This window comes from Amblyomma maculatum, chromosome 1 (genome assembly GCF_055883805.1).
Source record: "Amblyomma maculatum isolate TAMU_Amacu chromosome 1, ASM5588380v1, whole genome shotgun sequence".
NCBI classification, from domain to species: Eukaryota; Metazoa; Arthropoda; class Arachnida; order Ixodida; family Ixodidae; genus Amblyomma; species Amblyomma maculatum.
In genome coordinates, this window is record NC_139344.1 from 250,917,447 (window position 1) to 250,932,126 (window position 14,680).

Below are 14,680 nucleotides of genomic sequence, written 5' to 3' on the forward strand. Positions count from 1 at the left end.
AGATCAGCTCATAGACATGGAGGTGTTAAGAACTTCTGCTTGCCCCAGCCAGCTATACCATAGAGCTGCTTCGTGTGTCATCAGTGCCTCAAGTATGCACTGTGTAAAGATGCTTAGATTTGCTCCATAAAGTGCACTCAGCTCCTGTACCAATAAAAATAGTGATAAAAACTTTTTTAATGTATATTTTGTGTATGTTTAGGAAGTCTGAAAGAGGTATTGAAAAGCTTGCATAAGCGTCATCATAGTCATCAAATAAAAGACAAAAAAAAAAAAAAAGGTAAATGTCATGGTAAATGTAAATGGTCATTAAAACAATGTGTGGCTGATATCAACACACGCTTTCAATTCAGCATATAAAATTAAAATGCCTTACAATGAAAGAGTGCAAAACCAATTTAAACATCTAAGTACAGATAATCAAAGTAGAAGAGTGAATTGCCTACACGCAATCTCGTTTTGTGGCTCATTTTGACTCAGTTTAATTCAAACTTTGTACAAGCAGACAAATTTTTGGCCTTTCTTGAGTTGCAATTATTATCAAGTTGACCTTGCTATAATGCTGAAGGTTTTTCAAGTACATTACTATTTTAAATGCTCAGCACACAGCTTAAATGGAAGGGGTCTGTTTGGCCATAAGTTCAACTGGAATGAAAGAAAGAAAACTCGGTGAAATATTTTTTTTGTTGTTGAGATGATACTTTTGGAAATAAGTGGAAAAAATGTTTTAAAAGCGACACTGGAAAGTGATACAGTAAGAATCATACTGCGTGTACAGCTTATTGTCTTGCTCAGTTTTGATATGGGGCCTCTGTGACCTCCCGAGTATTGCCGCTTTGCTATTGAAATCAGCTCGTACGTATCAAGGACCTAAAACATGCACCTTGCTTGATACTGCAGATTACAATTTATTGCCTCTTACTTTTCAAGCAACATGCTGCTCAGAATTCCACACTTCGAGAGGCCACTTGTCGTTTCTTACAGGTGATTGCTTAGCAGCTGCAAAGTTCAAATTTCATGTGGATAGCAGAACAGTATAATGAAGCGCGCATGCATCTTCCAACCAGAGCTTCTCCACAATACAGCTTCTCAGAACTTTAGAAACTGCCAAGCAGCCAAGTATGACTGCCGTGAGCCAAGAGAGTAAAATCATCTGTAAAACTGGTGCTTAAAAGTCCGCCATAACTGTGCAGGTTCACTACCACTACATATTCAACGCACTAGTGCACAGCTATATGCACTATGCATCCGGCCTAATAGTGACATAGATTCAAATTTTCAGCTCAGATTCAAAGCACACAGTTTCTGTGCAAAATGCAGAGATCATGTATTCTGCCCCAAACTGAAGCTTCTCTAGTCTTATACAGACCTAGAATGAAGCGGTAAATTCTCCTCAGAAAAAAAAACCTCAAACTAATGGCATTTACTTATTAAAGATGACGTAGCCAACAGTGACCATATTGTTACGACAAAAGGTGTGGTTTGATGCCACTGGTTGCCAGATTTACTTTAAAAATTTCCTATTTCAGTGGTGGGTTCTTTCAGGCTATAGATTGTATTTTGTTACATAAGAATTTCAATTATTTGAGCTTTTTTTGGCGACTAAATACAAAAAATGCAACTTCTGGTAGTTCACATACCTTACACTCTTACTTTTACCCCTCACTGGCTGTAAAAAAAAGTATAATAACGTGCAAACTAACATCCATTCAGAAGGCAAAGTGGACTAAACACCAATGTACTTTTCTTAAAAGTAATTGAATAAAACTTGCCAAAGCCTTTCTACTTTCTGCCAGATCCAGCACTGTTCCAAGGAGACCAATGCTGCTGTATTGACAGTGGTAAAGGGTTAACAATTTCTTCAAGCACATGAATGTTTCAATTTTGCCGAGAGCTTCAACATGCTGCTGCAGCATGCAGAGCGGCGCTATGGTAAAAAACTAAAGAGAGGTTAATGCATGTGCAAAGGCATACTCCAAGCTATCTTACTAAAAACTAGGGCCTTAACCACCAATACGTTTTTGCCCACAATATGCTCCCCATAAAGTTGCCTGGCCCCTATCTAGGTCACTATACATGTGAGAAAAAGAAATCAAACTCTAGGAAGATATGAGTAGTCATTACCAGACAAAAATGTGCTATGCAGTAAACTTTCAGTTGAATGAATGTCAGCTAGACGAATATTTCAGAATAACAAACTTAAAAAATCCCTGCTGATTTTCCTATGCATTTCATGCAAAAATGTCTCAGTTCAGTGAATTTTGGAATAGCAAAATTTCAGTTGAATGAACTCAATTGGTGGACCTAGGCTTATTTTTGCCATCAGTTCAACAATGTTGTGGCATCCAAAGCAAAGCTACAGTTAGAAATTGCTGGCTCAAATTTGGCCTTTCCCCTTTGTATGTTGAATGTCGGTAAAAGGGGAACATCGCGACGATGCTGTCCACTCCATGTTGTAGTCAGAGGTCTGCAACCAGCTGGATGTCAACAGCCACACATCATTTGAAGACTATCTGCAGTGTAATTGTGAGCTCATAAACTGTTCTGGAAACTGTGTCCAGTGTTTGCCTTCACAGTGCAATGAAGGAGAGGCAGTGACAGACCCATATTCAAACCCTGTAACTCTTTAACAGATGCTGTAGGATGCCTTGGAAAGTTGAGAGATTCTGTGTATTGGCAAAAAGTTGTGCCAGAGGAAGTGCCCAAAAAGAGGCTCTACATACACTTTCTTCCTCCTTGCACTTTGGAGGTTGTATGACTTTTGCAGGCTGTTCGAGCACTGCTCTATTTTCTAGCCTTGTGACTGCTGGTTTCGAGCCATTTACCACTTTGAAGTGAACGGAAGTTAGTTTTATATCCAGCTGCTCTTTGCTGGTGAACAATGAAGATCCACAAGTATCGTTCCGGACAATACCAATTTGTGAAAGCGACCTGTGGTTCCCATTTGCAAGTATGAACATTGGTCGTGCTAAATGCGACAGCCAGTCACATGGCCTTTGAGACTATCAAGTGTAGATAGGTCTTAAAACTGCCAGAGAAAACGAAAATTAATTTAATTTTAAAAATGAGAAAGGCAGCAGCACCACTGTTATGCACTTTGTATGTATTAGTGCACGAAACACCTTAAACTGCATTTCACAATGTTGACTCAACATATAACATTTAGTGAACTTACTCAAATTCACAACTGTATTATATTGAAGAGACAAATTTATACTTGGTTGCATGTTGAAATTTGAATAATTCTCACCACAAAATTAATATCTCTGGGACACACTTTGTGACTTGATTTACTGGTCCTAGCACATGCCAGTGTGCCATGAGATGGTCTCATGTCCTTATAAATGAGATGCCTTTCCTCTCGTTTTTTTGCCTGAAGAATTTATAAAAGTTATTTTGCAGCTCCTGTTAAACACTGCAATTTCCATGATGCTTGCACTGGCACATATGACAGAAGGAATTTTCGGCTAATCAGTCAATCAGTCCAATAATGAAGGGTTGGAAGCAGGCTCGAGTATTTTGCAGCAGCTCAAGGAGCATAAAGCCAATTCGGAGCAGCTTTGGAGCAATAAAATGAAAGTTTGGAGCATTCAAATTATGTTTTCGAGCATGTCTCTAGAGCCAAACACTTTTAATAATTGCAAGTTTTTATTTCTGACACACAAAAATGCTCAATTGGATTCCTTTCTATTCAAAATTCAATGCTTTGCTGACTACGCCTGCATCTCTGACAAGACAAGACAAACAGCCAAAATATGTAAGATCTTTAAAGTAACACAGCTGACCTGTGGAACAATTTGGAAAAGACTAGCAGCAAACCAAAAGCTTGCTTCTACATGTCATAACTGAACTAAGCCTGACTATTTTGACATGACAGATTGAAACGTGGAGTCTGTCACTTTGATTTGCTCAAGCACCACCATTTTGGAATTCACATCAATGACCACCACATTTTCGCTCTCCTTGTTCATATCCTTTTTGATCCTATGCTGAAAAATTCCAGGGAACTGGTCAGTAGTACCTTCAGGATGGATAGACTGCACTCAAGGGTAGCCTTTTACTCCTCCAGATTCTTTTGCTTCATAGCCTTCTGCCAGTGGCTCCTGTTTTCAGCTAAGAAACAATAGCATTTAAACACTTTGGCAATAGGCTCTGTATGGCTTTTCAACACTCTTGAGAATATGTCTAGTGAATGGCACCTTTGTGGTGTCACCCCTTTATGTTTCAAGTATGCTTTTGCCTGACATGGGCTTGGCACGGTTGGTACTAATAATGAGGTGCAATGGTGAAGTACCTGCTTGTTTTCACAGCTGAACCATTAGAACAACTGAACTTGTTCTGTGCTGTTGGACAACTTTCCTAATGGCTCGAGGCACCCGCAATGATTGCTTCGCTCACTTCTCTCGCCACCGGCAATGCAAAAGGCTTGAAGAAGGAGCTATGTCAAGTGCACAGAGCATTTTTTCATAATTATTTCTCTCCAATCGCTTGTTGCAGCTTTTTAAAATTTGCTTTCAAATTTGCTATGCTTTATGCTTTTCTAGTTTATGAAACTTTTATCGTATTAAGCTCAGCCTGAGCCGTCACCGTTGTGCTGCCTTTGTTTTGACTACAGCAGCCCTAGAGCGTGTGCGTGGAGCTCGCAGTATGCCACTGCCCCATGTGCTTCTCACTGTCTGTTAAACAAATTGCATCACATCACATTTTCTGGAAGATTTATCATTAATAGCACCCCATGCAGCAAAAATCCGTGTTCTGCTGAAATTGATGGCAGAACATCGAGGCAGCCGGTTTGGAGCAGTTTTGGAACAATATTGTTTTGGAGCAGGATGGACAAGAAGCAGTTTGGGACAGAACGGAGCAAATAGAGCCACCCTTTCACCCCTGAATAATGAAAACTTAGGGTAGAACTATACATGCACTGCAGAGGTTTAACTCTTTACGAACTCAGTATATGGTTGCCACAAACTGCATTGGCCCATTACTGTATAGAGACTACTCATATTGCTCTTAAGTTATCTGTGCCCTGTGCTGCCAGCACCTACTCTGCATATTTAATTTTAACATACTGTGAGCTCACCTGGTCATCCACTCATAAAGGCTTTTCTTTCCTAAGTATCAAAGACGAGTATTTACAATATCCTTAGAGATCACTGCTATAACCAAACGACTTCCACATCACAAATTTAGAAATTTTGGAGCCTGATGGCACGTGTATGCTGATAATGTTGTGAGTCGCTCTCTGCCCTGTCGGCAGATTCAACACACCGCTGCTTTCTTTTATTGTCAACAGGCTCCTCGAGGTTTTCTGATTGCACACTGCTTTCAAGGGTGGAAATGCTTGGAGCCATGCCACACTAACCACCGTTTGTTGCTTCAACACCTAAACCCTCCCTCATCTCACCTCTTTAAACTGTATATGGGAGGATGAAACCAATATGCCACGCAGAGTTCTACAAAAGAGGATGATATATATATATATTTCGAAGTATTTAGTACAGTTTGTAAAAGTAGTACTCACTTTCGTGGAGTAACCTCTGTGAAGGCTTGCTAATTATTTTCATTGGTGCTTCTTCTTCAGTTCCCAAATCAGATTGCTCTTCTGCCACCTTCTCTTTTCTTCTGGCTTCCACATATGTGCCTGAGGGCATTCCAAAGCATAAAAAGTCAGCTGTATCTTTACAATAGCAAAACATTTCTTTCCCTAAAAGTGTGAGCCCAAGATGATAGGACCTAAATAAGCCAATAAATATATATATGTCTACTAACACTGCTCATTTTCCTGTTATACCAGCTTTTCAAGCAAAAACCAACATATACAGGAGCAGCATCCATAGTACTCCACCAACCATACAAAACCAACCAAATGAGGCTATGACAACTCAGTTTTTAATGACATTTGGCTGCATAGTCCCACACGTTCAATTTTAAGCTCAGGAAATCACATTTCTTATAAAATAAAAATGTAAAAAAAAAAAAAAAAAAAAAAAAAAGATGCCTCCCTTCGGTGAGTTAAATTAAGAGTACAGGTGATTCATATGGCATTATTCAAAAGCCATGAGAAAATGCGCTAAAAAGCATGAGACAGTAGAGAAGGACCCAGAGAACACGACAAGCACACACTGAGCCCCATAGGCTGCAATGAACAGTACAAAAAATACAACAGAATCAAACTGCTAAGGATGACAACTCCTTCTAGAATGACAGGTATTCCACTATAAATGTTGGCCAGCCTTATCAAGACATTTCCACTTGGTTCAGCCTTTTCATATAAAATTTACAGCATGATCGCTTCTTTTATGAAAATTTGGGCACAAACCACTCAGTCTTGTTTATTCATGCAGTAACCTTGGTGCCTACGAGCTTATACAAACGGACACAGAGGACAAGAGTATCAAATTTCAGAAAAGGAAAAATAGATTGTGCTTGGCTAGTATGTGGATGATCATTGTTCAACAGCAAAAGACATTTTTATTCCTGGCAAAAATGGATTTAAAAATGGAACTCTTCTCCAACTACTCAGTTCAAACTTCTGACATTTATAAAAAGCCTCAAAGCTTCGTGCAGGTTAGAACAACAAAAAAAAGCAGTGCAATCTGGCTGAAGACAAAATAATGATAATTAAAGGGGCTATTTCCACTGACAATGGTGCAGCAACATATCATCCGGCGCTGTTTTCCTGCACTGCAGCGAAATTAATGCTCTTTTTGTTATTACAATCTCTGAAACTACCACACCATGATATAGTACTCCCAAATGGTAGTCACGGAGTCACCTTTGGCATTGACATATTTTTGAATCCAACTTTCTCAACTACAGATGAGTCTTTTTGCAAAGGCGAAGGAAAAAAAAAAATAAAGCAAATAGCTAGGTGGTGGCTCCTTAATAAGGCAAACAGCAGATTCATAATTACTGTACAAGATAACACAAACACATATTGTGTTGATATCACCAACGAGCAAGGCAGAAATGATATCCACCAGGCAACAGTGTTTTTACTATATTAGATTATATATATACAGAGTACAGATAGGAATGCCGCACACGTAGGGAAAAGAGCACATTTGTGCATGCGTGCTCACTTCACACGAGCCCTCACTGCTTAATTTCCTACTCAGGATAAAGGGAACACTGTGCCTCTCTGAAATATGGGTGCCCTTTGATTTCTGACAAGAGCTTCATTTACCTGCAGGAAGAGCAGGCATTGAAGGGCTAGCTTTTATAGGCAACTGCTTATCAAACACTGCAATGAGCAAAGTACTACCATGCATACTTTTCCTATGCCTGAAGGTATTCACCTTTTTCTTTTTTTGTGTGTGTGTGGTTGTGCAGCATAATTCTGTGTTTCATTTGCTCATGCTTTTTGGTCAGCCGGGTGTTTTGTTTTCTTGCTAAATCGCAGTAGTAAGTTCTGCATTCAACCGGTGCACCTTCATCATCTCTGTTTCTTCGACTGCATTCAGTTCCGCTTTAGAAATGTTTTCTGAACGTTGCAGGTTGCAGGCATAATTAACACTGCATTTCTCACAAGCGAGAACGTTGCGATAACATTTACCTATATTACATGTTACTGTGTTATGTGAACACTGTTGTAGGAAGCTGAGGCCTTTGTTGCATAATGTTTAACACAATTTTTAACAATGTGCACGTACATCTGGATAATTGCCAAACTCCATGACCAATTGAGATGCACATAAAGAAACATGCAGTGAGAATTAAATCCAGAAGCATATATCAAAGAGAAGAAATTAACTGAAAACATACCTTATGTCTGGCTGTGGGCATGCCTGTTAATTCAGATGATGAGAGTATAAAATTCGACCTTGCTTCAGGCTACGTATTGACCCAGCGTAGTACGCCAAGCTTCCCTGCATTCCTCACAGTGCAGTCGACACCACAGTGCATTATTGTGCAGTGAAAAGTCGAGTGACTGTTGCGGTTGGTAAGGTGACCTGATAGATGGTCGCTTTTGTTGCATAGTTAACTGGTGCTTGATTCCAGTGCCCTCCACCATCATCACATGTAAAAGCTGCATGCACCAATATGTGATCGACTAATTCACTAAAATGAGTAAGAATGGAGGTTAGCTTTTGTAAACATGGAAAGTTGTGGGTGTTCATTTTCGAAACGGTTTTTCGGGTGCTGAAACGCTAGACTACATTATGGTTGTTCAGTAGTAAGGAATAATCTAATTGATAACTTTCTTCTCAGTGACGGCTGACTGCCAAATAACAAAAATAGAGTTAATCAATACAATATTTTTAAAGATTCATTATTACCTCACCGCCAATCCTGCCAAAGAGCACAGGCCCGTCTGCATCAGCTACATGCATTTCATCTTAATTGGACATCTCTTCGTCTGATGCTGGTCCGTAAGACATGTTGACTGCCACTTGCTCGGGGCTTGCAAGTCGGTGGAAACTATTGTGGTTGCCTTCTCACTGACCACAATTGCAAATGGCTGCCCGCTGCTGGATTTTGCCATTTCAGCCCCAGCTCCTGTTTCCAGTACATGATCTGCAGCAAAAAACAGTAGTGAAAGCTTTCATAGTACACATTCCATAGAGGAAAACCTGAGAAAACAAAAATTGTCACTTCTAGTAAATAAGTTTGCTCTTGAATTGATTATCATGAAGAAATTCAATAAACTGAAAATAAATAAACTGCAACCAGCCTGCTTGAAAAATTTCACAACAGAATGCTTTTTCCAGCATGCTAACTAGCTGTTCCCTTCAACTACTGATTCTCCTTTTTCAAGTCTTTTTGTACGTCTTGAATCTTCTTTCTGGGTGGCAGATTCCTCATGCACTTACACTGTGCTCATGCGTTACTATCGCCATTTTTTTGGAAAGGAGTTGCCGTCTTTTGGGACCTTATTTTTTTGCTGCAGCCTTGTTCGCAGCTTAAACATGAAAACTTTAGAATGAAAACAGTTAGATGTTGCGTGAACTTCTAAGCAGAGGTTTTTGATGAGAATAATTTTGCATCAGCAAAGCAGTATTAGACATTTCCTTCCTAAAACATAAAAGCCAACATGCACAAACTGGTGTATCACTAGTACTTAGTCAGGGCTCAGAGAGTCAACATGCACATACAGCACTATAAAGAAATCTTATTAACATTTAAACATAACTTTAGTGCTTGAAACGGCAGCTAGAGCAATAACATTCAAGGCAAAATGGCACAGTTGTTTTCAGGATCAGTGCATACATATTTAACTGGCGCCATCACATGGCCACTACTCGCGCGCGCACTCACGCACGCACATAGGGAAGCTGGGTGCACCACGTAACATTTTGGCGGCGACGAAAATTTACGCGCTCAAATTCTCCCGGCACTCGCTTTTGACGGGGCGGGAAGCCTTGATCAGACTTTTGTCCGACGTACCCATTCGAATCTGGTATGGCTGCATTCCACCTTCGCGGCTGCTCCCACGCGCACAGGTTCCATGAAAACGTCGGTGGCAGGCGCCGGCGACACAAAGTATGTACTACGTACACCAGCAAAGATACGCACATTCACGAACAGCTTTCGCTTCGCACTAAACTGTCATCTCGATCTGCTCGTAATTTGCGCCATCTTCGATCCTGCACCGACCTCCGAAGATCGAGCGATGCACATCGCCGCGCAGAACACGCTATGCTCTTCTTTACATGCAGACCATAGGGAATAGGATGGTTCTCGATTCTTTCTTTACATTCTACCTCGCAAATCTGGCAAAAAGCATGCCGAATCTACTAGAGGCCTACGCTGGTACAGCGGCGATGACTGGCAGTGCGCCGAGCCTGTACCGCACAGCACAGAAAATCAGATGTTTGCATGGAAATACAAGTAAATTTTCAGTTCAACGCTGCTATCCAGGACTTGTGCCAAGCACTTCTTTTCAAGCACGTACTACGCACATGGACGCGAATTGCGCCTCATTTCGGGCATGCGTGATACATGATGATACGTCGAACTTTGAAAACTGATGTACCCGCGTGCCCGAGAAATAGTACCGTGTCCGGCCGACGTATCTTCAGCCACAACATCAAAACACAGCGGTCAGATTCACCTGATCTACCCGGTACCGGGTTCGTCTGATTCCGTCATCGAGTCGTCGGAACTGAAGGGACATCGCCACACGGAGGACGAGCGCTCTACGGCGGGCAGAGAAACCCCTGACGCTGCAGGCATTTTCTTCAGGAGGCATTTGCGAAAACTTACCCTTTGTCCATTGATTGATTGATTGATTGATTGAGAACTTCATTTCCACCAATATAGGAGGGTCCCGCACTACTCACGCTAGTACACTCCACAACACGGAGCTCTGCTCTGCAACTCTACTCACGCCATGACCATGACTCACGCGACGGCGGTAGCCACAAGTCCACAATTTCATAACCACGAAAGCAGGCATTGCCCATAAAATTTCTGCAATAGAGTAAAAATTAACAGCAAATGTTCAGTAAACAGGTAATACTAACAACGATTTTTGGGTGTCAAGTAATGTTTGCAGGAAATCTAGGCAACGCTGTATATTAAGTTTGCAGTAATGCCTAGCAACATTGTTATAAAAACTGTCCTGCAAAAGGTAGAATAAAAATAATTATATATTTTATATTTACCGTAGGTTTTTATCTAAAACTTTTATAGAACAGAAGGCATTATGAAGTAAAAAAAGTTTTAAATTAAAATCAAAGTCTGGCAACCAAAATAATCACTGAAAGTTGGCAACATAAAACAACTTACTGCTAAAAACTGTGTACAGATTGTTTTAAATTACAAAATAATTTTATGTGTAATGTCTGTCTAAAATGCCGTGGTCTAAAAGTTTACTTCAAGTATAGTTCAAGATTCTTGGGTGAGGCCGGTTAGCAGCACGTGACCTCTTCGCCGCCAAGCTCTACTAACATTGGCCAAGTTATTGGCGCCAAGTCATATTGGCTGGTTAAGCAAGCAAAAAGTAGTTTACATGCCTCAGTTGCTGTTTTAGGAATGTATATGCAGTACTTGATGCCTAAGTGGACACAAGAAGTACGTGTCTGAATTCGAATTTTGCAGTGTACGCATGACATGCGACTATGCCGGGCTTAGTATTCTAGTTCACTATAGCCGGGCTGCTGTGCCTTCGGCTGCCGGAACCGTGCGGAAGACGGGAAAAAATTATTTTCCATTCCTCGCGGCAACGTTAGCAGCAACAAATTTTGTATGATTGGCACCTGATGGATGCTAGTAGGCACCCTTTATTAAGCGATACCTTATACAGCTCGTTCAGCCGAAAAGCGGTCGGCGTCCTAGTAGTTGTCGGCACAGCGTCTCGGAAATAATTGAGGACTGCGTAAGAAAAATCCTATGACAATTTGTGGGTCTAATGATGTTGATTGGCGTGTGGTACGATACGCAATATTGATTTAATGAATGATTGACGAAGTGGAAAAAATCTAAAAAATGGAGAAAAAAAGAAAAGGGGGGGGGGGCTTCCAAGGTATAAGAACGAAATGTCAGTGCTTGATGATGTTGAGATTTCCAGCGTCCATTTGATAAATTCATTGAAATAATTGAAAAAATGAGCTTCAAAAGCGTCAGAATGCTCAGAATGGAAATCCCAATGCTGGCTGATGCTAATAAAAAAATATTTGAGTGCTGTTTATTGATCAAATAAAATAGTAATAAAATTCAAAAGGTGCAATAAAAGGTATCAACATTCTCAGAATGAACAGTCAATGCTTGATGATGCTTATGAAAATTAAGTGAGTGCGATTCATCAGTTAATTGATATGATTGAAAGAGGAAACATTGGATACAGAGTACAAATGGGTCAAAATGGTAAGGATGGAAAGCCAATGTTTGCTTATGTTAAGTATCGGTGCCTGGAAAAAAAAAAATTAAACTCCAAATAAACGAAAAAAAAAAAAAAAAAAAAAGACGTCCCTACGGAAGAGTCCTCCGACGTTGTTGTTGTGGCTGTAGGAAAAAAGAAAAGAAAATGCACGGGCCTGCTACTGGCTCTGTAGCTGAGCCACCTCCGCTGCCTCGTGCGGACAGAAGAGATAAAGTAGAGAAGAAAGAAAAAGAAGAGGGAGAGAAAGACGTGCGCCGCAACAACCGTCGTCCACCACCTAAGCGGTGGCGGGTGCAATGACAGCCTACAACAGATAAAAAATTCGGTGGCAGGCTAGTCCCCGCCGCAAGCTGCGTTGAGCGACCAGTCCTAGCCCCGTAAGGCCAGGAACAACCGACGTTGCATCGAATGCAAAAAACGCGTTCCGCTGAACGCGCACATGAATCAAGTTTCAAGAAGCGCTAAAGCAAATAAAAATGGAAAAGTGAGGAAACTTAATTCATTAACTTTGTTATCATGTCATACCGGATATTTTCTTTTTTCTATTTCTTGGGAGGTATGAATGGGTTCGTAATCCACCGTTGCATTGAAACCTACTTTTTCTCCAAAATAAAGCCATAGGAATATTGTGTAAACGAAATAAACTCGAGCCAAAAAGTGTAAAACGGAGTACTGCCGAACGATTACAAACGCAATGACGCCCATTGAGAGCTCTGTACGCAACGTTTCCAAAATTTGCAGAATGAGCTGGTTCGTAGAACACATGTGTTTTATTTCGACGTTTATGTGGCGCAGACATGTGCAAGTTACTTTCCCTGCCTTCTGAAGCTTCTTGAGTAGCATAGGACACAACTCTTCAGAATTTATCGGTTCATGTGTGCACCGAGCGCGGCTTCATGAATACGCGCGGTATGCACGAAAGAGCGGCGCGTCGTCTGCTGCCACTGCCCCTTAGACCCCTCAGGGGGCGCTCGTGTAGTTGTCGCTACCTTTTAAAAAAATAGAGGAGTCTCAGTTGGGTCATTGACAGCCTCAGAGCATTGCACAAAACATTCCGTTAATTCTATATACATGGGTTATATGTATCCTAGTAACCTTTGTCAGAACGTAGCTCAAGAGAGTTGCTTCTGATCAAGATATCGCGTGGCTCATGTGTATGCCCGTGTTGTGAGTTTGCAGGTAAGAAGGGTCATGTACTCCCCCCGACGGGCAGGACTTCCACGAATGCTGCAGGAGCTCCTTGGCTTATAAGCAAAAGTCTTTAGGCAAACCTCACGAAGACCATCATTAATGACGGCTGAAGACAGCAGTTAGCAATTTGTACAGTTGGCAAGAAGCACATCTATCAAGCTACATATTTTATGACAGGCACGCAAGCCACAACACGGATGCATAAACGGCATGCACGCGATGCGGCAAGCGCGCTCGCGAGAATTTTTGATTGGTTTTGATGCATGCGTTGTAGGGTTACGGTGTCATACCATATACACAGAAGCCTCCAGCTGCATCAACCGTCAGCCAGGCCAGTGGGCGTGTGAGTGCTACGTAGCACTCACACGCCCACTGGCCTGGCTGACGGTTTTATTGACGTACATCAATAAATCCATGGTAGCGGCCGTAGCGGTTCTCATTTGCAATATTCCGTTAGACTGTGCCCATATTCCGGCCATCACCGAGTGGCGTCGTCTGCTCATGCAGTCTGCTAAATGGGGCGGCGCCTCGCTGCTGTCACGTGCCTCTACGTCACCGCTTGGCCAAGAGCCCTGTTGGTCGGCGGGCGGCTGTGCCAGCGGAGTGCGAGCGTCGTCTGCTTCTACGCTGCGCGCTGACCAGTAGTCTTTTTGTTTTATTCGTTTCGAAGCGGAAGAACTACGGTAGATAGTTCGAGCCTTCAGCGTAGTGCCGGTTTTCACCTTTAAGCAGATACTGCCCCTTTCCTTTCTTATAAACGAAGTTATAGGAGCTGTTCACTACGCTAGGTAGAGCCGGCACCGCATGACACTAAATTTGACCTCCAATTGTGACCTGGACCTAATGAAGTGTGGGTGTCCACGATTCCGTGGTGCCCACCCGAAGTATACTGCGCCTTCCTCTGCCCAAAATGTCATCAAGAGAAGGAACTCGTGGTCGCCGTGGGTGACCACAACAGATCCAAGAGTCAAACATCTTTCGTACCAATGGCAGAAGAGAGGTTTGACTTGTAGTTGCACCAAATCCAACCAAAGACTGCAAACCAATACGGCGCCAGCTTAGACTTGGTTTTCCAACGCAAGACCATCAATTCGACAATGCAGATAACCCCTTCAACCTTCCCTTCAACAAGATCGAAACCAAGTATCACTACTTCACAGACCATTGTACCGTATTCATTGGCATAAATAAAAGACGAAACTATGCATTTAAACCAGTGCTTAACAGTGTGTTTAATCATAAGCTCGTCTACAGGCGTAGCCGTGCAAACGAACAGCGCTGCGTGCAGCGTACGTATATTAAGCCCTGCAACACGTGGGTACGCCTGTCGTAATTGAAGCCAACGGCGACATTGGCGGCCCACTACAGCGAACACGAGTGTGCAGAATTACGACCGCACATTTTTCTTGCTAACTTATATCGAATGCAGTGCTTACGCGCTCGGCCACGCAGATCCCTCATGTTGCTATAGGCTATGTTTTTGCCCCAATGAGGAGCGTGGCCTAGATTTATTTAACAAAATGGCTGGGAATTCGTCTTTTAAAACGAAAGCCTCATGAGCTGCGCGAGCAGGAAGTGTGGACAGGAAGCGCTACCAAAAATCATGTGATTTCGTTTCAGAATTTGGGTGTATTCTTTCTGCAGCCTTTTAAAGGGACACTAAAG

The 14,680-nt window shown here is 41.9% G+C and overlaps 2 long non-coding RNA genes across 2 annotated transcripts in view; one reads left to right on the top strand and one right to left on the bottom strand.

The window, feature by feature from the left end:
• The window catches only part of LOC146206202 (uncharacterized), a 542,419-nt gene that overhangs the window by 298,036 nt on the left and 229,703 nt on the right, over nt 1–14,680 (top strand). The gene's annotated exons all lie outside the window — the stretch shown is intronic.
• LOC146206211 (uncharacterized) lies at nt 14–10,333 on the bottom strand. The gene is made up of 4 exons (XR_014703246.1): nt 10,207–10,333; nt 8,280–8,517; nt 5,522–5,641; nt 14–144 (listed from the first exon to the last, which is right to left on the bottom strand). It is a non-coding gene; the product is annotated as an uncharacterized LOC146206211 (long non-coding RNA).